Here is a 27,026-nt window from a genome sequence, read left to right on the forward strand (position 1 = left end):
AGCAAAAACTCTAGTCTACAACCTCAAATACCCAGAAGTCTTGTGAACACAGATTTAATATATATTTTTTGGCTTTATTTCAGTGACTTAAGTTTTTTGTTTTTTCAATAACCACGCATAAACGTTATTCCTTCAAAAACACAAACATGTACATACATGTTCCTCACATATTATTGTAGCCTAGTTTGTGCTGAATACAGTGTAATGACACTTTTTCCATTAATATGTTTATGAACAACTGAAAAAAGCACAAATGTCAGGGCATGTCAAAACTTCTCCAGGGTCCCAAAAATCCTCAGACCCCTGAGGGTTAAATCAAAAAGAGGTAACGAATTATTTCAGCTTGGCGATGATTTACTAAAACAAGGGAATGAATTAATAATTTGTGGGAATGGATTCTTAATTTGTGGCCACGATATATATTTTTGTCATGCTTTATACGTTTATCCATCGTTTATCAATGTTTTGCATTTTTCTGGCCTTCCATGTTGCCCTTCTGATCGTGGTGCCAGTGGATATGTGTCCAAATGCCCATATGGTTAATCCGGTCCTGCTTTTGTTCTCTCAAACCCGGTCGAGCTATTTTCATAGATGATTTGGCTGTGACCGCTGGCTTGCTACCATAGTTTTCTGTTTTAAAGCAGCATGCAGTTTTATTAACTTTAGTGTTAGAGAGTGTTTTGTCCAACAGCTATTTGTTTACTAAAAGAAAGCTGTACTTCCCAATGTTATGAGATTTATGTTTATGTGGCTGAGGGTGAGATATTGACGCCCTGTTGAACTTACGAATTTCCAGGTCCCTGGCTTGGTTGCCTGTGAAGCTAAATAGGCATTTTAGTTTCACAAAAAACATTAAATTGACATTTGGGAGAGCCGTAACCCTTGTGTAACTCTAGATAGATTGCAAATACATTAGTGGAATTTTCCATTTTGTCTGGTGAAGTTAAATCACAGTGGAGAACATAATGATATCTCAACAATTTGTAATAAAAACGTCTTCGCATTCTATGAATTCTGCACATTCAGAGCTATTAAAAATACCCACAGTGCAGTGCCGTAATACAGGAAGTGGCTTTGATGATGTGTGCTGGTGGGATTCAGGTGGAGAAGAAGCCGCAGTGGGAAATTCGCTCTGAAAATAAAGGGTGACTGAGACGGTCTCACAGCGTGTGTGACTTGACTTCTGTGTTACGCCCTGCGGTTGTACCTCGCACCCAATCAGAGATGGGAAAACTCTAATTGTGTGGCCAGGAGGAGAAAAAGAGACCCTCCCAGCGGAGGCAATCAGTAACAGTGGACTCTTGCAGCAGAGCCAATCAAATGGAAGAGTTGTGAGTTATAATACTGCAGGTCTCATTTCAAATATACTGAGTGGTGTTAAACTTTGAGAAACGGTCACATCTGCTGCAGCCATGTGAGGATACTTGTAATGTAGCTCAATTTAAAATATATGTGGTGGATGTGTTATTAAAGAAATATTTATTTTGGGACTTTATTATGATTCATTATGTGGTTGCTAAGTTGCTCAGAGGGGTTTTTATTATGTTGCTGTGCGGTTGTTAGGGTGGTCTGTGTAGTTGCTAAGGCTGTTCTGCTCTCTAGATATGACTTGAGTCTTTCCTTCAAGCAAGTCTATGGGATTTTTTGCTATATTTTATCGTCCACAAGGTGCAAATCATAAGTGGGTGGTTTTGAACTTTAGGCACTTTGATTTTTATTAAAACAAACTGTTTTCAGTTTATGTGTTGCTTTACTCTCAGACCCATACTTTCAATATTAACCCTCTGGAGTCTGAGGCTGATTTGGGGCCTGGAGAAGTTTTGACATGCCCTGACATTTGTGCTTTTTTCAGTTGTTCATAAACATATTAATGACACAAGTGTCATTACACTGTATTCAGCACAAACTAGGCTACCATAATATGTGAAGAGTTTTTGAAGGAATAATGTTTATGCGTGGTTATTGAAAAAACAAAAAACTTAAGTCACTGAAATAAGGCCAAAAAAGTATATTAAAGGTCCCGTTTTTCATGGACTTTTGAAGCTTTGGTTGTGTTTATAATGTGCAATATAACATGTGTTCATGTTTCACGTGTAAAAAAACACAGTATTTTTCACATAATTTACTTATCTGTATACCGCTGTTTCCACTGTCATAAAAACGGGCTGATGACTTCCTTGTTCTATGAAGTCCCTCCTTCAGAAATACATAACGAGTTCTGATTGTGCCAGCGGTTCCTGTGTTGTGATTCGACAGCTCTGAGCGCACCGTGCCCGGAAAGGTCACGCCTCTTACCATAACGTGGAGATGCACGCGCTCAGTGTTATTGTAACATGTCTTTAATTTTACCCTATCAATTTGAGCCGGAATCAGACCCGGTGATTGGACTGCGGGATGAAAATAACAGCGTTTCAACGACATGGCGACAAACACACTCTACAAACGCAACTCTTGTGTATTCCTGTGGGCAGAGGTTTTAGTGATGTCATTAAAGAAGGAAGTAGAGGGATGTAGTCCAAACTGGCCGTTCGATGTAGGCGACTTCTGTTAAATAAAATATCTCGCTTGGCATTGAACTTTGAGCTTTAAAATTTTACAGATTTTATTTATACTCTAACAACAACATTACACACTAACTAAAGTTTGAAACATGGGATCACGAAGAACGGGACCTTTAAATCTGTATTCACAAGACTTCTGGGTATTGGAGGTTGTAGACTAGAGTTTTTACTTCAGAATTATGTAAAAATTAGGCTGCCTACTCCTTCATATAAAACAATATATTGATTTAGTTTTTGTAAGACACTTTTTGTCAAGAAACACAGTATGCGTGGAGGCATGAATCATCATGAATAATGGGTCATTTACACATTAGAAGACAAAAGAATCGCATAATAATGACCTGAAATGACTTGCATATTAATGAGGCCTTTCAGTCAGGTAGGCTGTGAAAAAACCCTCTGTAATCATGTCTCAGCTCAATTTAAAATAATGGTATTCTATTATATTCTTTAAAATATAATGTATTTCTGTGATGCAAAGTGTCTGAACAATTATGTTACCTCTATGGCATTTCATATAGGCTTTTAGATTAAAAGCATGCACATTTGGAGAAATATTGATGGATTCTCATATGTTTATGTCAATTTTCTATACAGAGGAGTAATATTTATTAAATATTTATTGTCATCACTATGAGTGCTGGATACTGCGTTTTCAATTCATACTTGCAGCCGGAGGGCGCTCTGTGTACCTTTAGGCCACAAATCCATATAAAGAAGAACAAGAACCAGGAACTAACGGCATGTCTTTTAGAGGTCGCTAACCATGGCTTTAACATCCAGATAAACACTTTTCAAGACAATAAATACACAATTGAGACAATGCATACAAGTATTGCCTCTGAATTTGCGTCTGAATAGCGCTGGCTCCGTGGGCGTGGCCGCATTAGCGGATAATGAGCTGAATCACAGACTTCTGACATGGTTCTCTTTTCATACAGATTACATAAACACAGAATGTTTGTTTTCGATTTGACTTGCACGATTTAAAACCTGACATTTCAACGTTTTTTTAGACATAAGTCTAATTTTTTTGTGATTAGTTTTCACTAAGTTACAGTTAATTTTCTGAGAACTATCAGATTGGACTTTGTTCAGAGGGAGACGAGAGATCACGTATCATGTTAGTTTTCTTTATTTTACAAAAAGCACAACATTGTGTTTTTACTCTGAGTGTACACAAATAAAAGAAAATATTCCACAGATTAAAATGGTGTATAGCTCTTAATTGTATGTGCAACATTGACAGAGTATTTTGAGTCTCTTTCACACTGGTAAGAAAAAAAGGTGGTGGTATCGCCGGCGATACCTCAGACCTCAGAGTGTTAAAGGGTTAATTCACCCAAAAATGAAAATTATCCCATGATTTACTCACTCTCAAGCCATCCTAGGTGTATATGACTATCTTCTTTCAGCGATATATTTAAAAATATCCTTAGTCCTCCAAGCTTTATAATGGTAGTGAAGGGGGGACCAGATTTTGCACCAGGGGGTTAATAAAGACTTTCTGAAGCGAAGCGATGCCATATTTAAAAGTTTAACTATAATAAAGCTTCTGACAGATAGCCATACGCATCGATTTGCGGCAGAAGAGTGACCTCTGACCTGACAGATGACGTAATGATGAACGCAGAAGAGCAGAGGATAGAGCAAAACAAAACACCGGTCACGAAGAAGTCTAAAACAATAGTTTTTAATGAGAAATTTTGGAGGATTTCAGATATAAGAGAAGAGTAGCTGTTTGTTTGAACTCATTTGACGCAAGTTCACTTGTGCAGTATGCATACGGTTGTCTGCCGGAAGCTAGTTATTTGAATTTATAAAGTTTTAAATATGGATATTTTTCTTACAAAAACCCATTGTTTCACTTCAGAAGGCCTTTATTAACCCCCTGGAGCCGTATGGATTATATTTATGATGGATGGATGAATTCATTTGGGCTTTAAAATCTATACACCTAGGATGGCTTGAGGGTGAGTAAATTATGGGATAATTTTCATTTTTGGGTGAACTATCCCTTTAAATCGTAATTAATCAGTGTTTTATATGAAAATTGATTATTAAAATGAACTATTATGTTTAGAATTTTGATAATCTAAAAAGATTAAGAGTGGAAAAAAAAAATCATGTTTAATGTGTTATAATCCCCATGACTGTCCCTCAGTTGTATTTCCATAACAATCAGCAATTAGGTTTTTTCAAAAGTTAGTGTACAACAGAGTTTGAGATTAAATATGAGACGTGACGTGTAAAGAAAACAAATTAAAATTGAGGTAAATATCACTTGTAAACAGAATGTTTATTGTGCATCATTTCCAATCAAGCTGAAATTTTGTATAAAATATGATTTAATTTTGTGCATTTAAAATGCTAGATGTGAAATAGTCTGAATGCTGTTAAACGCAATATGTAATTTGAGATTTGGTGGAAATAACACCAAAAAACAAGACAGAATTCTCCTGTGATGAATTTTTATTCACTAATAGGACATTCTTAGTAAACAAATTAAGCTAATGAGAGTGCGAAAGTGTGTTTTAAGACTTTAACTCCACAGGGACAAAAGTGTCCATAATTGAAAGAACGCCAAAGTCCAATAACTTAGCAAAGTAATAGCGCACCTTTAATTTGAGATATCAGTCATGTCTGTAGGGTGCAGGGTGAGATATGTTTCAAATTTCAATACTTAGTGTTGGGGTTTGTTCAAATCCCTAACCCTCAGTTTGAGCAATAGTACCAATAGTGATGCCATTTGGCTTAGCAAATGCAGCTAATAAATGAAATATATATTCAAAGACACCCAGACATATTCAATCCAATAAATTGTACCCAAATGCTATTGTGCCTTTAGTTCTGAAATATTCTCTTCTGCTTTATCTTTCTCATTGTAGTTTCTGTATCTGTTCTGGGATTTTCCACTGAGGAGACATTAAGACAGGGGAATGTGGACCCGGGAGAGAACGTGTCTCCATCTCCTGCACGATTCCCTGTGAACCAGCCTCCATCCTAAAGAGCAGAGAAGCGTTTACTGCCCGTGAGTACAACTCAGCCTCTCCTGCCGAGCGAGTGATTTGTGTTTCTGTGATGTTATGTAAGTGCTGGCATGGTATTTTTCCTCAGTATACTGCCGTCTCCTGCAGCTACACTTTAAATCATATTAAAGCCAATGTGCCAGAAAAGAAATAGAGTTGATTTCGGAATAAAAGAGGTGCCGCGTTGACAGTCTGTGAGCGCTGTGAGTGATGTCAGCATATCTGACAGACGGCAGCTTCCGTAGGAGTTTACAGGGGTTTGTCTGAACGTTAAGGGCCACCTGGAGACGTCCGAATGTATACGCACCCACGAACCCAGCCGGAGCAGAACAAACACGCCCACTGACACGTTTTGGCTTCAGAGGACACGCCCACTGACCGCCCACAGGTCGTTCACGCACCGCCTGACGAGCTCTCATCTGATTGGCTGGCTTTATGTAATTCAGGGTTCATAGGTTTGTAGTGGTTTGTCCTGTTTACAAGCTACCGGCTGCTACAATGAGAGTTTCTGATGAAGAACTGGATTTGAGTGGGATGGTGGAAGGTGGGATTGTTTGCGGCACTTTTTGGTTTTGAATTTAAAAAATCCAATTCTAAAAATCTATCTATCTCTCTGTCTGTCTGTCTGTCTATCTATCTGTCTGTGTTTACATGACTATCTATCTATCTATCTATCTATCTATCTATCTATCTATCTATCTATCTATCTATGTATCTATCTATCTATCTATCTATCTATCTATCTATCTATCTCTCTGTCTCTCTGTCTATCTATCTATCTATCTATCTATCATTTGTCTGTCTGTCTGTCTGTCTGTCTGTCTATCATCTGTCTGTCTATCTGTCTGTCTGTCTGTCTATCGTCTGTCTGTCTGTCTGTCTGTCTGTCTGTCTCTCTGTCTCTCTGTCTATCTCTCTGTCTGTCTGTCTGTCTGTCTGTCTATCATCTGTCTGTCTGTCTGTCTGTCTGTCTCTCTGTCTATCTCTCTGTCTGTCTGTCTATCTATCTATCTCTCTGTCTATCTCTCTGTCTCTCTGTCTGTCTATCTATCTATCTATCTATCTATCTATCATTTGTCTGTCTGTCTGTCTGTCTGTCTGTCTATCATCTGTCTGTCTATCTGTCTGTCTCTCTGTCTATCTATCTATCTGTCTGTCTATCTATCTATCTATCTATCTATCTATCTATCTATCTATCTATCTATCTATCTATCTATCTATCTATCTATCTATCATTTGTCTGTCTGTCTGTCTGTCTATCATCTGTCTGTCTGTCTGTCTGTCTGTCTATCTGTCTGTCTGTCTATCTGTTTGTTTGTTTGTCTGTCTGTCTGTCTCTGTCTTTCTGTCTGTCTGTCTGTCTATCTTTCTGTCTGTCTGTCTATCTGTCTGTCTATCTGTTTGTTTGTTTGTTTGTCTGTCTGTCTGTCTCTATCTGTCTGTCTATCTGTCTGTCTGTCTGTCTCTATCTATCTGTCTGTCTGTCTGTCTCTCTATCTGTCTGTTTGTTTGTCTATCTGTCTGTCTGTCTCTATCTGTCTGTCTGTCTGTTTGTTTGTCTGTCTGTCTGTCTATCATCTGTCTGTCTGTCTGTCTGTCCGTCCGTCCGTCTGTCCATCCGTCAATCCATCATCCATTCATACGTCTGTCTATCTATCTATCTATCTATGTATCTATATTTATCAATATTTATCTCATTGAAAGCTATTGAAAGTTTCATAGTATTTGAGAGGAAATTCGGGATTGTGTGCAGCACTTTTTCAGTTTCGAATTCTACAGACAGCTTTGTCGATAGATAATAAGTCATATTTGTCATGAATTTGTGTTCTTTTCAGTTCAGAGAGTTTACATGCATCTCATTTGCTAGCACTGAATTAAAGTATGCATATATCTGCCAACCTGCTTTCTCAATATTGTTGTCGACCATTAAAAATCAGTTGACCAGTTTCATTTGACTGCTAATCTCTTTACTAACCAAACATAAATTATAAGACTAAATTTTGCCACCAGTTAATGTTTTAAGTATGCGTCAAAATGCCCCAAATTGCAGCATAGATGCTTCAATGCATATTAAACTGGATTTAACAAGTACGGTGTGTTTACTATCCCAATTAGTTAACATCCAATGAAATTGCAAGAAACACAAAAATGAGCACTAGCCCATCCTCTGTGGTAGATTATCAAGAATTAACTTACATTGTGAGTGAGTTTGTGTGAGAATAAATTTTAGCATTGTACCTCCAATAGAATGACCGTGTAATTGACATTTATATTTTGCAAAAAAGTGTCCACTGATATAACAGAATACAGCGGGCGGTGGCTTTTTGTGACTAGAATGGGCTGAAGTGTGGACTAGTATTTATGCTGATAGTCAAAAGTCTTTTAAATCCAACAATCTGTAATGGCTATTCCGATGTAATTGGTTGTAAAATAGTTTGCTTTATGCTGGGTTGTTTTTGTAAAAGAAGCCATGAGGTAAAAAAGATCCGCCCAGAGTAGCAGGACAAATGAACCTTGTATTATTTTGGTTTGTCATTTTGAATGATAGTGTATGAATTCCAACCCATAAGCCAGGATTTGAAAGCCGTATCTGTGTGGAAACATTACAGCCCTCTCTCTCTCTCTCTCTCTCTCTCTTTTTTCCTCGACTTGCTTCTGTTCTCCATCATTTATCGTGACTGTGCGGAGAGGAAACCAGGCTGCAGTAAAATTGACGGACTGCATTTCGCATGACTGAAGACAAACGACACGCTAGATTCTGCATGTGTGAATCTCTTTCTCGAAAAACAGGGAAAAGGAAAGGAGCTCAATTTCTGTCTGAGAGTGAGATGAGATGGTTGGGCTGTTCTCTCTCTCTCTCTCTCTCTCTCTCTCTGTCGTCTTCTGAAAGATGGCTTTTGCTGCTCAGAGTCTTGTGGAGGTTCTAAAGAGCTCCATTTTCTCTCGACTCTTTCTGTCACATCACACACCATAACAACATCCTGTTAAATTTACGGTAAAACTCTGGCAGCTGCGTTCAGGGTAAAAAAAAATAAATAAATAAAAAAATAGAAAAAATAAATAAAATCATCTATGTAACTGTTACTTTGCCATAAAGACTAAACAGGACAATATATTTTTTCTTGTATTAATAATTTTAATAATTTAATATTATTATTTAAAATAATTATATGGTGTATTTTATGAATTTTGGAATTAAAAAGTATTAATTATTTAATGATTTATGATGGAAATTTATATCAAGAAAGACAATACATATACAGTACAATAATTAAATAAAATAATTCATACTTTTTTACAGCATGAATCAATGTGATTAGCATTAACTGAAATAAAATAAAATAAAATCTACAAAAACTTTTTTGAATATTGAAAATTTGAATATCTTACATTTATAAACTGAAATAAAAATAATAAAAACTATATAGACATTTAAAAAAATGTCAAAAACACAACAAAATTACTAAAACTTTATCATAAATTAAAAATAAAACCGTAAAATATAAAAATAGAAACTATAATTCAAAATATGAATTCAAACTCTAATAGTATATCATTGATGCTAAAATAACACTGGTATGAATACAGTAAAAATTATTAATTAAAAATTTACAATGGGCATTTACAATGCATGTCCATCCATCCATCTTCCACTCTTACTTTTCAGATTTAAATTAGACCAATAACTGACTTTAAAAATGTATGACCAGCCTTGAAGAAAAATTAGATGACAAATTGTAAGACTAATCTAAGCAGTTTCTGCAACCAGCCACAGACTTCATGTGAGACTAGTGCTAATGTTACTGTCAGTAACGTGTGTATAGTCTTGTCAGGATCGACTGGTTATATTCATACACAGACAGATGGTTTCTGTGCAATGGCTCTTCTGTGATTTATTAAAATATCTGTTTTCTCTGAGAGGCTAAACATTGCTGCTCGCCTACAATTGGAGCAAAATGAGATCAGAACAGTACTGACGAACAGCATCATTTCAACCCCTAACACACACAGGGTGGCAAACACAAGGTGCTGATGCATGCTGGGAACCGCTGTAGATCTCTGCTGAAAGAACTGATTGTAATTGTTCGAAAACTCTAGCAAAAGACACCCTGCTCGCCTCTGTTTATGCATGAGATTAGTGTGTGTGACTGAAGAAAGAAGAAAAGAGTAAAGGTTGAGAAACTGAGCGGTACTTTGTGAATATTCATATGAACATTTGAATATTCATGTTCATGAATCCATGCATGCTTAATGAGATAAAGAAGTGTTTATGCTGCCTCACAGTAAATTTGACTGTAATCTGAGTGTCCTGTGCTGTTGAATAGCTGCCACTGAGATATAAAACCATCAGAGGTGGAAAAATGGATTTCTGGAAGCGTGTGTGCTGGAGAAAGATTTGGTGTAATCTGCGTTTAAGAGGGGGGACTTGTCGTCAAGGTCAGTCTTTTCCCTCTGAGAGGCGGCAGTGTGAAGACATTTCCCGGGTGGTGAAGAGGCTGCTGGGAAGGAGATTTGTAGCCGGTGGTGAGGGGAACGGAAAGAGTTTGGAGATTACGCCACACATGCATGAATCTGGAGGGCGGTAATGTGAGCTGGAACGGGAAACTGGTGACCAGACTTCTCAGAGAACGCACACCATGGCAATGTTTGCTGAAGGAATGTGCAAAAGCTCATTTATGTTTCACTGAACCGTTTTTCCTCATTCCTTGGACAAAAATGAGAGAATTGTTGACATACAGCAAGAATACAGAGCTATAAAATGTTTGCATTCTCTAAGGCCCTGTTTCCTGGTATTAAGATGCATTTCGGTTGATCAGATCACAAGTGGACGACGCTAAATCGTGGAAATGGGGTGTAAAACGTTTTGAGCTTATCCACCTTCAACCACTTCCAGTGGTAGTCGAAAACGCATTTGACCGGATTGTGTTCATGGTGTAGACCAGGGGTTTTTAACCTGTGGGATGCTCCCCCCGAGGGGGGCGTAAACACTCATTAAGGGGGGCACAAGCACCAGTTAATCCAGAAGCATACACTCGAGTACAAAAGCGAATGTGAGATTTTGTAAGCAAATCTTTAGTCATTCACTACAGGGGGCAATTTGACTATTCTCCCAGCTAATCGTTGGCTGCTACAGTAACGGTAGATCTCCAGATTTGGTGCAATTAAATTCAAGCAAAAACAACATGGACAGGCGGCTTGTCAAAAGCAAGAATACCTGCAATGGTTAAATGGTTAAATTGAATGAAAAAAGGCTGTCACATTAAATTTGGTAAGCTGTTTATATGTTTAATGTTTCAGTTTCTGGACGCGAGTGGAGGCAAAATCCCTGACTGTAAACTTATGTCTCTGTCTATTTTTGACTTGCTCAGTGCGCTACTTCTGACACAAAGAACAAATGTATTTGCATCAGTCACTTTAGTTGCGTCCCGTGTGGAAAGCCGTTCACATGACATGTCTAAAAACGTGTGGAAGATGCAGCCACGCCACTTTCTCTTTTTCAAAGCAAACTCTGTGCAGTAGTGAGCACTAAGTGGAGCCGTGATATCAAGGTCCCGCCCACACTCCTGCAGAATCGGTTAATACTCTAGAACAACTCATTATGTCGGTGTGAAACAAACAGTTCTGGAAATGTAGAAATTAAAGTTAAAGGTGCCGTAGAACGTCTTTTCAAAAGATGTAATATAAGTCTAAGGTGTCCCCTGAATGTGTCTGTGAAGTTTCAGCTCAAAATACCCCATAGATTTTTTTTAATTAATTTTTTTAACTGCCTATTTTGGGGCATCATTAACTATGCGCCGATTCAGGCTGCGCCCCCTTTAAATCTCTCGCTCCCTGCCCCCCTGAGCTCTCGACTATAAGTGCAGTTATACAGTGCATAAACAAAGTTCACACAGCTAATATAACCCTCAAATGGATCTTTATAAGATGTTAGTCATTCATACTGCATGCATGGATCGGATCATGTGAGTATAGTATTTATTTGGATGTTTACTTTTGATTCTGAATGAGTTTGATGGTGCTCTGTGGCTAAAGCTAACATTACACACTGTTGGAGAGATTTATAAAGAATGAAGTTGTTTATGAATTATACAGACTGCAAGTGTTTAAAAATGAAAATAGCGACGGCTCTTGTCTCCGTGAATACAGTAAGAAACAATGGTAACTTTAACCACATTTAACAGTACATTAGCAACATGCTAACAAAACATTTAGACAGACAATTTACAAATATCAATAAAAATATCATGTATTCATGGATCATGTCAGTTATTATCGCTCCTTCTGCCATTTTTCGCTATTGTTCTTGCTTGCTTACCTAGTCTGATGATTCAGCTGTGCACAGATCCAGACGTTAATGCTGGCTTGTCTAATGCCTTGAACATGAGCTGGCATATGCAAATATTGGGGGCGTACATATTAATGATCCCGACTGTTACGTAACAGTTGGTGTTATGTTGAGATTCGTCTGTTTTCTGGAGGTCTTTTAAACAAATGAGATTTACATAAGAAGGAGGAAGCAATGAAGTTTGAAACTCAATGTATGTCTTTTCCATGTATTGAACTCTTGTTATTCAACTATGCCAAGGTAAATTCAATTTTTGATTCTAGGGCACCTTTAAAGATCCAATCTCCTCCCGAAGATCCAGAAAAAAAGTCTGTTGGTGCATCAGTGACTACTTCACTCAGAGAAGCTGTCAATCACAGCTGTCAATCATGACGTCAAAATTTTTTTAGCATCAAATAACTAACTAAAAACAAACTTATTTAAAGAACGAACACTTGAACTAACATCAGCGTGATAAAAACTGCCTACAATGACAGAAACCATCTTTGGAAAAAAAATGTATGTGTAATTTGATTGTTTAGAATTAAGAAGGCGGGGTTTATGACCTGTACTGCTTCCAGCCACCTGAGGGCGATCAAGACATTTTGGCTTCAATTTTCAGGACTTGTGTGGCACGCTTGGTCACACCAAGTGAGCATCACAGTGCCGCCACTCTCTATTTGAGCACCCTTGTCGCGCATCTACATTTAAAATAACGATCTTGAGCGTGAAATGTGAACGGCCTCTTTAGCTGTAGACACGGTTTTGCACACTATACACAGCATATTAAATAATATAGCAATGATGTTCGAATGCATCAAGTAAATATCAATGATATTGGCATTGGTTGGGGGGTGAAATGAGATAAACTTAGTGTGTGACGCTCGTGTGGTTGAATGCATTCGAACAGCCACTAAAGACCACCTACTCTCCACCTACTGACCTAACGTGTAAACATTATAGGAAGCACACTAGCCAGACTGGATTTAATCTTTGTCGGCTGAAGACCCAAGTTTGGTTTGAAGGTGAAAAATGTACCAAGCACAATGTTCTCTCACCATTCCTGATTTCTAACACACACTCACAGCGTACGGCGTGATCTTGCAGCTATCAGAGCAGAATCGAAAGCTGATGCTCTCCTTATGTTTTCCGTCATCTCTGGTCGCGTTCATATAAGAAAAGCGTGAGCTTATTTTGTCCATTAGATCGAAAGATCTGAAAAAGCACATACATTTACCCACCCTTAGACCCTTAGACTTAGAAGTGGACAAAAGAGACGGATTAAAACACCATTACAGACTTTGATGTCTTGGAGAGTTTGTTGAGATCTCAAACACATTAGGGCATTTTTCTGAGGAGCAGGAGACATATGCAAATGTTTGCGCTCCATTTAATCTCACTGATTTATAGGAGAAACAATTGAGATATTAATTAATAATGTGATTTTTCTTCCCTAATGTGCCATACCCTAACTCACTTGCTGATTTAATGTGCCAAAATGTGTATAATTTCTGCTGATGTCAAATGCAAAACACTCATGTTGGTTTTCATCATGAAGCACTTAAATGCTAAAATTCGTTGTGAATTTAATCACCGCTGTCATTGATCCAACAATAATATGGTGACAAATAGTTTGTAATATGTAGGTTCTAGATTTCCAGCAGTGATTATAAATCTGGGGTGGATCCAAACCAGCCTGTGACCGCTTTAAATATTCTGGCTTTATAAATATCCTGCCTGAAAATAGACTCTGCGTGAGATGTTGCTAATCATACGGACGTTACGGCAGAGTGTAAATGAAGCCAAAGCAAAGGTACATCATTATTCAAGCAGCTATGTGATTACATTTGCCGAAAATAGCTCTATTGTGTAGGAACAGAATTCCCAGGTAGCTCCTCGGGTCACGAGGGAGCATTGACTCGATCTTTCTTATGGAAAATTCAAGTGGTAATTCCAGATGAGTCCAGCTGATTAGTGCAGCCGCAGGAGGGGCCTGTGGGTAAATCTGTGATTCGCACCCTCGGTGTGGTCAAAGTGAGGCCGTCGTTCCATTTGGGGAATGCAGCGATGGGTTTTTAATCATCTCCGAATTACATCAAACTCTGCAGGATTATCTCCCCTGCTGCCATCTGCCTCTTAATTAAATTGTCTTTAGACAGAGTTTGTCTATTGGGATGGTATGGGAGGATCTACCTAAAGGAAATCAATCAAACAACCTCATGATCCCTTCGAAACGCTTTTTTGAGAGCTTAGTTTTCTTCCTGACCTGTAGCTGGTTCCCTGGCCCTGTGGAAAACACACTGTTGGTAAAGACTTTCTGCTTATTTCCACACCAGTGTTTACCAGTGTAGTTTTCCCTATGGCAAGGGTCTCAAACTATGAGATAATCACACACGGCCCCTAAAGTGTTGCTAATTTATCCGTAAATCCAAACCACAAATCAATTTTCATTATCTGAGATTTGCTTTGGCATTTAATGTGATCCCTCTCTTAAGGGTTGCTATGAAGTAGCCTAATATGTATTTTAAAGGCCTAAAATATAAATGTAAAAGCACAGTGGGTTTATTTCAAACGCTCAAGGGCTCAAAAATTTGATGCTTCCTTGGGACAGACCTTCTTCATCAATATATTTTAAAGTCTGCATAAAATGGAAGTTGTGATAGTTTTTTACTCCTTATTGTGACTTATATCCGAGTGAAGCTGCTTCTCAAACAAGAAAAAATGTAGGGCGGGACTTGATTTTTTCCATGGGAAATTAATTAGATGGTTGTGGTTTGCTATTGGTCGATCTCCTGTGAGTGACAGGTTGCCCCGCCATCGCACCAGTGAATACATCATCAGAGAAGAGATGTCACCGCAAGAGGGAGATTATATATATTTTTTTTTTTTTTTTTTTGATGTGAAGATGTTCACAGTTAAATAATTTATAATAAATACTGAAATATTCCATTAAAAAACAACAACAAGAATTGTCGATTTTGATTTCATGGTGACTTTACTGTTTTTGAAAAACCCTTATTATGTGGGTAAAAAAATTACTGTGATTACTATACCATCAAAGAAAATGATAAATTAATCAACAAAAGTATATTATTGGCTTTTGCATTGTCTTTATACTAAAGAATATTATTGAAAATATTATATTATGTGGAAAATTATATTTTAATTGAGCATAATAGATTCACAATATTTAAAAAAAAATTTTTTTTTTTTTTCATAAAATTTTATGCTGATTTTTTTCTAAGTGGTAAAAATGAATGATTTCAGTAATATAAAATGACACTGATACAAGTATATATAAATAAAAGTCACTGATTTCTTTAGAATATTATAATATTATGTATTATAAATTGGTAGCTGTGAATATTAAGTATTAGCTATCTGGTGTTGAATGGGAAAGTAAAAAAAAAAAAATCATTACGTCAAACCTATTTTGTGACGACAACAAACAAGCACTCATTTAGTATTCCCTATAGCGAACGCCAAGTGCATTATGTAGGGAAGCGATTTTGCTTCCATTATTAATCAGTGAAGCTGTCTTACATTGGCTGCACTATAGTTGAGGCGACGCTCCTTCGGATGATGAACGCCCCATCCTTATAAATTTAAATACCTGACCATTACATCAAAGCCGGCTTGTGATGTTTCTGGTCTCTTAATAGGACTGCTACCTGCCTGATCTTCAAGGAGCAAATTACAGTTCATTGCAGGCATCATTAGTCCACTAAACATGCAGAGCAGTGTGTGTATGAGGGAGAGAGTCGCTCGACTCTGAAAAGGTCTTTCCGTGCATCAATAACTGTGCCAATAAATGTATATAGACAAAATTCAAGGTTGCAAAATGTATCTGTTTGGTAATTTGAGAGCTCTGCTCTATAATGCTGATCCGTTCCTGAGAAACAGCTGATGTTTTCAGCTACGTTCTGCATCTGATTTGTGTACATGGCATTATAGAAACTCTATCTGTCTGAGAGAGGTGTGGAGAGAATTTGTGAAAAAAAAAAAAAAATCCATCTATCCTCACATTTACAGCAGTATCATTGTACCGGTGTTAGATATTTATGAACCCACTTAGAAGGTACAGGAGAACGCACACATGCATGCATACTTACACTTTGCAATAATGTAACGTCATTGATCTGTAAAATAGCCTGTGCTGGTTTATTCTCTTAGAGTGGTCTGATGGTGGTGAGACGTACTGGCACATACGCCAAACTTTCAGCCAAACTGCAAGCTGATCTGCATCCAAATTCTGCTGTCCATTCATATTCTGCTGCCATACATTTCTTTAATTTGCCTTGTTCATGAACTAAGTGTTTTTAATTGATCTTACTTTGAGTGTTCATCTGGGCAATTCTGTTTACTGAAGTCGTAATTGAGATCCAGGATAAAAATAGACTATTGGTTTCCACACAGATGCTACACGATCAATTCTCATCCCAGCACTGCAGCTGAAGAGGATTTAATACAAGTACTGTAAGATTTCAGTACCCAATGGTTTCAGTTTTGTAAGGTTTTAGTGCTTTAGGTTTCAGTACTGGATGCATTTATGTAGTTTATGTAGTTTTGTAAAATTTCAGTACTATAGCGTTTACTGTAATATTTCAGTACTATACATTCTTAATACTGTAAAATGTCAGTACTGTAGAGTTTTAGTACTGTAAATTTTCAGTATTATAGAGTTTTGGTCTTGTATGATTTCAGTACTATAGCATTTAATTCCTGTCATATTTCAGTACTTTGCATTCTCAGTACTGTATAATGTCAGTACTGTAGTGTTTTAGCATTGTAAAATTTCAGTACCATAGAGTTTTGTTGCATGATTTAAGTACTGTAGTGTTTTAATACTGTAATATTTCAGTACTTTACATAATGTAAAATGTCAGTACTGTAGTGTTTTAGCATTGTAAAATTTCAGTATTATAGTTTTATTGCATGATTTAAGTACTGTAGTGTTTTAGTACTGTAGTATTTCAGTACTTTATATAATACTGTAAAATGTCAGTACCGTAGAATTTTAGCTCTGTAAAATTTCAGTATTATAGTTTTGATGTATGATTTCATACTGTAGCATTTTAATATTGTAATATTTCAGTACTTTACATAATACTGTAAAATGTCAGTACTGTAGAATTTTAGCTCTGTAAAATGTCAGTATTATAGTTTTGTTGTATGATTTCGTACTGTAGTGTTTTAATACTTTAATATTTCAGTACTTTGCATTCTGAGTATTGTAAAATGTCAGTACTGTAGTGTTTTAGCATTGTAAAATTTCAGTATCATAGAGTTTTGTTGCATGATTTAAGTACTGTAATGTTTTAATACTGTAATATTTCAGTACTTTACATAATACTGTAAAATGTCAGTACTGTAGTGTTTTAGCATTGTAAAATTTCAGTATTAGAGTTTTGTTGCACGATTTAAGTACTGTAGTGTTTTAGTACTGTACTATTTCAGTACTTTACATAATACTGTAAAATGTCAGTACTGTAGAGTTTTAGCACTAAAATGTCAGTATTATAATTTTGATGTATGATTTGGTATCGTAGCATTTTAATACTGTAATATTTCAGTACTTTACATAATACTGTATAGTGAGTACTGTAGAGTTTTAACACTGCAAAATTTCAGTATTATAGAGTTTTGTTGTATGATTTCAGTACTGTAGCATTTTAATACTATATTTCAGTATTTTACATAATACTGTAAATTGTCAGTACTGTAGAGTTTTGCACTGTAAAATTTCAGTATTATAGTTGTATGATTTCAGAACTGTAGCATTTTGATACGTAATATTTCAGTACTTAGTCTCAGTACTGTAAAATATCAGTACTGTAGAGTTTTAGCACTGAAAAATTTCAGTATTATAGAGTTTTGTTGTAGGATTTCAGAACAGTTGCATTTTATATATATAATATTTCAATACTTTACATAATAAGGTATAATCAGTACTGTAGAGTTTTAGCACTGTAAAATTTCAATATTATAGAGTTTTGTTGCATGATTTAAGTACTGTAGTGTTTTAATACTGTAATATTTCAGTACTTTACATAATGTAAAATGTCAGTACTGTAGAATTTTAGCACTAAAATTTCAGTATTATAGTTTTGATGTATGATTTCATACTGTAGCGTTTTAATACTGTAATATTTCAGTACTTTACATAATACTGTAAAATGTCAGTACTGTAGAATTTTAGCACTAAAATTTCAGTATCATAGTTTTGTTGCATGATTTAAGTACTGTAGTGTTTTAATACTGTAATATTTCAGTACTTTACATAATACTGTATAGTCAATACTGTAGAGTTTTAGCACGGCAAAATTTCAGTATTATAGAGTTTTGTTGTATGATTTCAGTACTGTAGCATTTTAATACTGTAATATTTCAGTATTTTACATAATACTGTAAATTGTCAGTACTGTAGTTTTGCACTGTAAAATTTCAGTATTATAGTTGTATGATTTCAGAACTGTAGCATTTTAATACGTAATATTTCAGTACTTAGTCTCAGTACTGTAAAATGTCAGTACTGTAGAATTTTAGCACTGTAAAAGTTCAGTATTACAGTTTTTTTGTATGATTTCATACTGTAGTGTTTTAATACTTTAATATTTCAATACTTTACAGTCTCAGTACTGTAAAATGTCAGTACTGTAGAATTTTAGCTCTGTAAAGTATTACTATGAAGTAATACTGTCAGTATTATAGTTTTGCTGTAATATTTCAGTACTGTAGTATTTTAATACTGTAATATTTCAGTACTTTACATAATACTGTAAATTGTCAGTACTGTAGAGTTTTAGCATTTTTTGTTGTATGATTTCAGAACTGTAGCATTTTAATACTATAATATTTCATTACTTTACAGTCTCAAATTTCAGTACTCTAGAGTTTCAGCACTGTAAAAATATCAGTATTATTAAATTTTGGTGTTGTGTGATTTCCGAACTATTTTAATACTATAATTTTTCAGTACTTTATAATCCCAATGCATTAAAATGTATGTACTGTAGGGTTTCACTGAAGCAAGATTTCAGTACTTTCAGTACTTAATACTGTAAAATATCAGTGCAGCGGAGTTTAATAATGTATTACTTCAGTCTTGTGACTTTTTTGCTGTAGGGTTTCATTATTATTGTAAGGTATGAATGCAGAGCACATTCCTTAGAGAACCGCTGCCTTTGATGTTTGGGTGAAAATGTGTTTCATGAAGTGCAAAATCTGAATATTATGCTTATACGTGGGCAGTCAGTGAGTACTGATTATGTAAACCCTAACAATGACCTCATGACCCTCAGTCAAAGGTTACAAACTTGTGTTCCTCTGATTTACTGAAACAATTCACCGTACTGTCGAGGCTTAGAGTTTGACAGCATACGTTGTAAGACTGAGAAATAAGGGGTTTTGAGACCTAATGTGAAAGAGTGTATGATTTCTTTTATTCAGATAGTTTTAATCATTGAAAGGTCTGGAGGCAGGATTTGAACTGGATTCTCTGGACACAAAACTCTACATATTATGTTCCGTAACCTGACTGGTGCCCTCAGAGACAGAGAAAAACAGGTCACTCCAAAACTAGTTCAGGGGTTTTTCCATTCAGTGACTACCTTGATAAAACGCATTTTTACAGTTTGCCCTCTTTCCTGTTCATTTTAAAAAATAATAAATAATATATTATCTATGCTTTTAATTGGCTAATGTAAATTAATTGAAGTTAAAATGTCAGCTGATCTGGTCCTGTCTGTGCATCATGTTTTGGGGGAGTGGCCACTCTGTTTGGGGGTGTGGTCACTGGTTATTTCACCCACATATATAATTAAGTACGCTCTGGCAAGGAATGGGAACTATAAATAGTTGTGGGTAGTTTTCAAGGGTTGTAGTTGTGTTTACAGTTCTGTTTGGTGTTATTTGTGCTATTTTGTGTTAAATTATGGCGTTTATTTCAAAGCTGCCATCATGGAGATTAGTGTTTCAGTAAATAGTAACACATTCTGGCTTAATAAAGTAGTTATAAATCTATTGAGAGTAAATGAAGTATAATGAACATGATTAGATGAGGTACTCACTTCAATCATTGTAAATAAGAAAAATTATGATTGTTAATATATAATATAGTTCTGAAATGTGTATTTAACTTTTTTTTCAGTGTAGGCTCCCACTTTCTCTAACCATGAACCGGTGATTGTAAAATTAGATGCTGGTAATCCTGACAGCCCTTGACTCAGGGTGTGTGTGTGTGTGTGTGTGATCTAAGTCCGTGTGGGTAGATATGATTGTTACCAGCATAGCAAGAGAATACAGAACAAGAGAATGAGATTTTGTTGGTTCCAGATGAGATGAGTGCTGTGCTGGAAACATCTTTTAAAGTAGCTATTGCTGTCTCTGCACTTCAGCCTGCGGCTGGGAAATGCCATCAGTAATACAAAGAGAAATATCTCAACATAGTGTATTGTGTGTGAGCCCAACTAAAGTGAGCCTAGCCATTTCTCTCCTCTCCCTCTCTTCCTACACCTGACAAGCTCAAATCTGATTGGCTGCTTTATGAAACCTCTTGGAGTGCGCAGGTTTTTGTAGTAGTCCACCTGGAATGAAGTCACTTTTAACACAGTACTAGGTTGATAAAATGAGAACTACTGAGGAAGACCTATTTGCTTTTCTGTATTTGCCAGGATTGTGGCATCAGATATTTAAAAGATGAGTCTGGGTTTAAATTCTGGGTTAAAAACAACCCAAGTTGGGTTGAAAATGGACAAACCCAGTGATTGGGTTAAATGTTTGCCCAACATGCTGGGCAGTTTTATTTAACCCAACTATTGTTTAAAAATGGCTATATGGCTGGCTTAAAATGAACCCAAAATAGGTCGGAAATAGGGCTGCACAACGATTAATCGCGATTCATCGTTTGCAAAATAAAAGTCTGTGTTTACGTAATATATGTGTGTGTTCTGTGTGTGTGTAATTATGCATATATAAATACATGCACATACATGTATATATTTAAGAAAAAAATTATATTTATATATAAAATATTTATATTTATATGTAATATAAAATATATATAAATATGTATATTTATACATGTATATATTTCTTAAATGTATACATGTATGTGCATGTATTTATATATACATAATTATTATACACAGAACACACACATATATTACGTAAACACAGACCTTTATTTTGCAAACGATTAATTGCGATTAATCGTTGTGCAGCCCTAGTTGGAAATTACAAATCAGACACATAATTACTAGAGGCAACAATAATCATTAAAAGGTGAATGTTTATTAATAAGCAATTTAATAAATGTTTATTGTTTAATTATTATTCATTAAACTTATTAATAAATGTTGATTTATTTTATACATATTAATATATGTTAATTTCCAACCTATTTTGGGTTAAGCAAGCAATACAGTAATTTTTAAACAATAGTTGGGTTAAATAAAACTACCCAGCAGGTTTGGCATACATATAACCCAACCATTGGGTTAAAACATCTCATGTCCATTTTCATTTTGTTGTTTTTAACCCAGCATTTTTTAAACTAGAACAATTCTCAAGAATAACTCTACATTGTGCTTTGTTTTCTAAATTACGTTTAGTACTCGTTCATTTTTGATGGACAGAATTTCTACGGTCTAGGTCCACATATTATTATTTTTTGTTTTATTTTTAATGTTATTATTTGTAATTTTTTTTAATACTATTTTGTTATTTAAACTTTACCAGCATTCCAATACTGTTGTCGTTATGTGAATTATTTTTATTTATTTAATATTATTTTATTATTTAAACATTATCAGCATACCGACACTCATTACATCATTTATTTGTATATTGTAATTATTATTTTATTATTGAAAAAATGTATTTTCTGCATATTAATCAACTATTTTAGAATAGCAGCAAGTACAACAAAGTGTGGTTGGTTTCTTAACATGTTGGTCAGATGGGTGATTCTTGGCCAGAATAGTTTATGCTGCTAGTCAAAAGTCTGGCTGTGCGAGGCCAGGCCAGAATAAGACACAATGTGGACAATAATCACATGTCTGTCTTTTAGCCTCTCTAGTAGCCATTAGTTTCTCTACTAGAGAGTATTGTGTTGGATTCTGTGCGTCATTTTGACCTTTCAGGCCCTGGAAAGAGGCGAGACAGAGATAGAGAGAGCAAAAGCGCAGGATTATTCTGAAACTGAAAGCCGCTCTGTGTGCAGACGGAGTTTGTGTCACACTGGACTTGTAGATCATATCAAGTGTCGCTCATACGTCAGATTAGGCCTAATATGCGTCTGCCCTCATCACGACGTCCTGTGCCTTACAAACTATTCAGATTTGTCATGCTGTTCCAACATTAACTGTGAAATAAATCATGTGGTTTGGAAGATGCCATTGTGATGTTTGTTTTCTCCCGGCTGACGGCTCTATTCCTGTCGGTCTCATTTTCTCCCAGTCACAAAGAATCAGCTGGAGAAACCAACACAGACATCGAGCACCAAATGAGAGTAGAAATTGGCTTTGGCGAGTAAATAAAACTGTTTTACATGGTTTAAGTTGAATTTTAAGAATATAGTTTAACTCTCTCTGAGTAATGTTGGTGTTTCAAATGAAAGACAGAAACCGTGTACTAGAGAAACATCTGTCATGACTCGTTTGTCTTTTGGCCGCTTTTATATCAGTGTAAAATTTACCATAAGGAATTTATTTCTACACTCTAAGAAGATAAGGTTCTAAATAGAACCTGTCAGGTGCTTCATATAGGACCTTTTAGGGCTTCCCATCATGGGATCATGTTATGGATTAAGTTTTAATTAAATCATTTTCATTTTTTTTTTTTTTTTTTTTTTTTGGGGGGGGGGGGGGGTATTTTGAAACAGCTCGCAAACACATCCTATCACTAATATTTTAAATTACCCATTAAACATGAAATCACTTAAGATATTTCTTTAAAATTGAGTCAAGAATGCAAGGGTTCGAATTCAGTTAAACCTTTTTTTCTGAGTGTAATGTTTTCATTTCATGCAATTAAGAATGAATATATTATGAACAGACATCATGATTGGCTTCCTTCAAATGACATCACAGATTTTTTTTATGACATTTAATGCTAATTTGTATGGAAGCTTGTTTCCGCCACTGAATAAAAATATGAAAAGTAACTGCAACTTTTTATCTCACAATTTTGTCTTTTTTTCTCGCAATTGCGAGTTTACATCTTGCAATTCTGACTTTTTCTCAGAATTCCGTTATATAAACACGCAATTTCAAATGATAATATGAGAATTGTGAGACATAAACTTGCAATTCTGAGAAAAAGGTCAGTATTGTGAAATAAAAATTCGCAACTGTGAGAAAAGTCAGAATTGATATATAAACTCGTAATTGCAAAAAAAGAATTGTGAGATAAATTCGCAATTGTGAGGAAAAAAGTCAGAATTGCGAGATAAAATTCGCAATTGCGAGGAAAAAAGTCATAATTGCGAGATAAAATTCGCAATTGTGAGGAAAAAAAGTCAGAATTGCGAGATAAAAAAATCACAATTGTGAGAAAAAAAGTCAGAATTGCGAGATAAAATTCGCAATTGCGAGGAAAAAAAGTCAGAATTGCGAGATAAAAAAATCACAATTGTGAGAAAAAAAGTCCGAATTGCGAGATAAAATTCGCAATTGCAAGGAAAAAAAGTCAGAATTGCGAGATAAAATTCGCAATTGTGAGGAAAAAAGTCAGAATTGCGAGATAAAAAAATCACAATTGTGAGAAAAAAAGTCAGAATTGCAAGATAAAATTCGCAATTGCGAGGAAAAAAAGTCAGAATTGCGAGATAAAATTCGCAATTGCGAGGAAAAAAAGTCAGAATTGCGAGATAAAAAATCACAATTGTGAGAAAAAAAGTCAGAATTGCGAGATAAAATTCGCAATTGCGAGGAAAAAAAGTCAGAATTGCGAGATAAAATTCGCAATTGCAAGGAAAAAAAGTCAGAATTGCGAGATAAAATTCGCAATTGTGAGGAAAAAAAGTCCGAATTGCGAGATAAAAAAATCACAATTGTGAGAAAAAAAGTCCAGAATTGCGAGATAAAATTCGCAATTGCGAGGAAAAAAAGTCAGAATTGCGAAATATAATTCGCAATTGCGAGAAAAGTCAGAATTGTGAGATATAAATTCACAATTGTGAGAAAAAAAGTCAGAATTGTGAGATAAAAAGTTGCAATTATCTTTTAAATTGTTTTATTCCGTGGCAGAAACAAGCTTCCATACATTTGTGATGTGAAAAAGACAAATTATTTAAAACATATTTATGCTGGTAAATTCACTCAAAAAGTCTATTTTGGATCCTGGACACATCTCTCAACCTCTCAATTGATACCATTTTCACCATCTTACGACAGGAAGTTCACTTTGAGAACTTGAGGCTTGTTAGCTGTGACACACACACACACACAGTGTGTGTCGGTGTTAAGTGACTCCAATCCTGTAGGTTTAGTCTCTGCATACCCGTGGCGTCTGCAGAAATCTCTCATAACTCATCTGTTAATGCAGCCCAGTCGGAATAAGACCATCGATCCAGGCATACGTCTGTCTGGAAAATCTCCTATACGCAGCTTTAATCTGATTTATCACGCCGAGAGGAGCTGAAAATCCTAGGCCGCCCATTTACTGAATGCAGTTATGGGTGCGTGTGATGTGCACTGACCCCTATGAATTTAAACAGACAGCTGTTATGTCATGGGAGGCCGTTTGTTTATGCTGCTCACAGCTATTGTGTTCAAACAGCTTCTTCAGGCAGATGCTTAAGGTGCCCGGAAAATGGTTTTTTAGGCAACAGCCATCTGAGAGCAACAGTGCCCCCTTGACCTCATGTGTGGTACTACAGTCAACAACAGCAAAAGAATGATTATTCTTAACATTTTCCTTATAAAAAAAAAAAAAAAGGTTGGTACATTGGTACAATGAGGGTTTCAGAAGGTAATACCATAGTACTTTGATATTCATCATATAAAAATATGAAAATTTTACCTCAGACATCTTTGAAATTGTCATTGTTTTGACCAAGAATGGAACATATAGGAACTATAGGGTGATAAAAATGACCAGATTTTCATTTTTGGGAGAACTGCTTCCTTAAATCCCCCATGTTCACCGCGGTATAGAGATGGATTGTGGTTAGAGTATACATAAAAATTGGCATGTGTCGGATTTGGCAATGTTTGTGCTGACTACAGATCTGTAGGCCTATAAATTATTCCTGAGGCTTAAAACTCAGTGATCGATAATTTTCTTGATATTGCTTCTCAGGTGTTTTTGAATTCACCCCTATTACTTTTTGGTCATGTATACGGTGGCTTATGTGAGGAAAAGGTCATGTGACTGAAACAGTTATAGAATAGAATATAGAATGTTCATTAGAATATAGAATATTCATTACTACAGTTTGATTAGCAACCACATTACAAGAACAAATGTAGATGTATTATATGCAACTCCCCTTAAAGGTCCCGTTTTTCGTGTTTTTTTGAAGCTTTGATTGTGTTTATAGTGTGCAATATAACATGGGTTCATGTTTCGCGTGTAAAAAAACACAGTATTTTTCACATAATTTACTTATCTGTATACCGCTGTTTCCACTGTCATAAAAACGGGCTGATGACTTCCTTGTTCTATGAAGTCCCTCCTTCAGAAATACGTAACGAGTTCTGATTGTGCCAGCGGTTCCTGTGTTGTGATTCGACAGCAGCTTAGCGAACCTTGCCCGGAAAGGTCACGCCTCTTACCATAACGTGGAGATGCACGCGCTCAGTGTTATTGTAAACATGTCTTTAATTTTACCCTATCAATTTGAGCCGGAATCAGACCCGGTGATTGAACTGCGGGATGAAAATAACAGCGTTTCGACGACATGGCGACAAACACACTCTACAAACGCAACTCTTGTGTATTCCTGTGGGCGGAGGTTAGTCAAAAAACTGTTTTAGTGACGTCATTAAAGAAGGAAGTAGAGGGATGTAGTCCAAACTGGCCGTTCGATGTAGGCGACTTCTGTTAAATAAAATATCTCACTTGGCATTGAACTTTGAGCTTTAACATTTTACAGATTTTATTTATACTCTAACAACAACATTACACACTAACTAAAGTTTGAAACATGGGATCACGAAGAACGGGACCTTTAAAGCATTAACCATGGAAACACATCAAATACCCTGAATTGAATTGAAATAAACTGAATTAAAGGTTCCTGATATCTCTTATACATTCAATATCGTGGTAACTGTACTTACTGATATTTTGGCGAGATATGTGACTCTCATGGTAAACTGTCGTGAGGAAGAGACATATTTCTCTCAGTATTTGCGTGAGAATCTCTCTCACATGCACGCACGCTTCGTTGCAGTTTATTTGTTCAGAGCCATTTCGAAGACTGAATAAACGGGACTGGAGACGCGCGCGAGTGCGCGCACTTGTGCTGTGCGCGTGTGTGTGAGGTGCTCTCATTCGGCGCTGGGTGAGTCCAGACTGCAGACCGAATCACTGCCGTGAATTTAATAGGACAGACGGAGGATATCAGAATATCTGTGCGACTCCTTGAACTTATCGATCAGCAGAGAGATGATGATGATGATGATGATGATGATATCTGTGATTCTGTGAAGAGAGTTTATATATATGTGCCTATGAGGGATTCTCTGTGATCATATGAAGGGTTTAACACACACGGATATAAGCACTTTCAGCGGTGTTTCTGGACGGATCGTCGCGTTTTATAAGATGAACATATCTGCATATGTGTTATTGCAACGATACATGATGCTGTAAGTTCACAACGTTTTAGATTTAAATGCGCGCGCGTGTGTGTGCGTGTGCGTGCGCGAGTGTGTGATAGCCAAAATGTGATTATATGTATCTTACATATATTAATATATATTTAACAGTGCATATTATTCATAAATGAAAGTAGCATCAGTAAACTATGTTCATGTTCTTTTAATTCATATATAAATATATATGTATATATGTATGTATGTATGTGTGTGTGTGTGTGTGTGTGTGTATATATACACACACACACACACACACACATATATATATATATATATATATATATAT

The 27,026-nt window shown here is 35.9% G+C and overlaps 1 protein-coding gene across 3 annotated transcripts in view; it reads left to right on the top strand.

Annotated features, from left to right (window-relative positions):
• lingo1a (leucine rich repeat and Ig domain containing 1a) overlaps window positions 1-27,026 on the top strand; it is a 109,253-nt gene that overhangs the window by 47,358 nt on the left and 34,869 nt on the right. For 2 of the 3 annotated variants that reach the window (XM_048158926.1, XM_048158927.1), the window contains exon 2: window positions 5,450-5,592. The gene's annotated coding sequence lies outside the window, so the exon portion shown is untranslated. Of the gene's footprint in view, window positions 1-5,449; window positions 5,593-26,240; window positions 26,732-27,026 lie in introns of those variants that run through there. The other variant, XM_048158928.1, reaches the window with a different exon arrangement.

Source organism: Megalobrama amblycephala, linkage group LG15 (genome assembly GCF_018812025.1).
Source record: "Megalobrama amblycephala isolate DHTTF-2021 linkage group LG15, ASM1881202v1, whole genome shotgun sequence".
NCBI lineage: Eukaryota > Metazoa > Chordata > Actinopteri > Cypriniformes > Xenocyprididae > Megalobrama > Megalobrama amblycephala.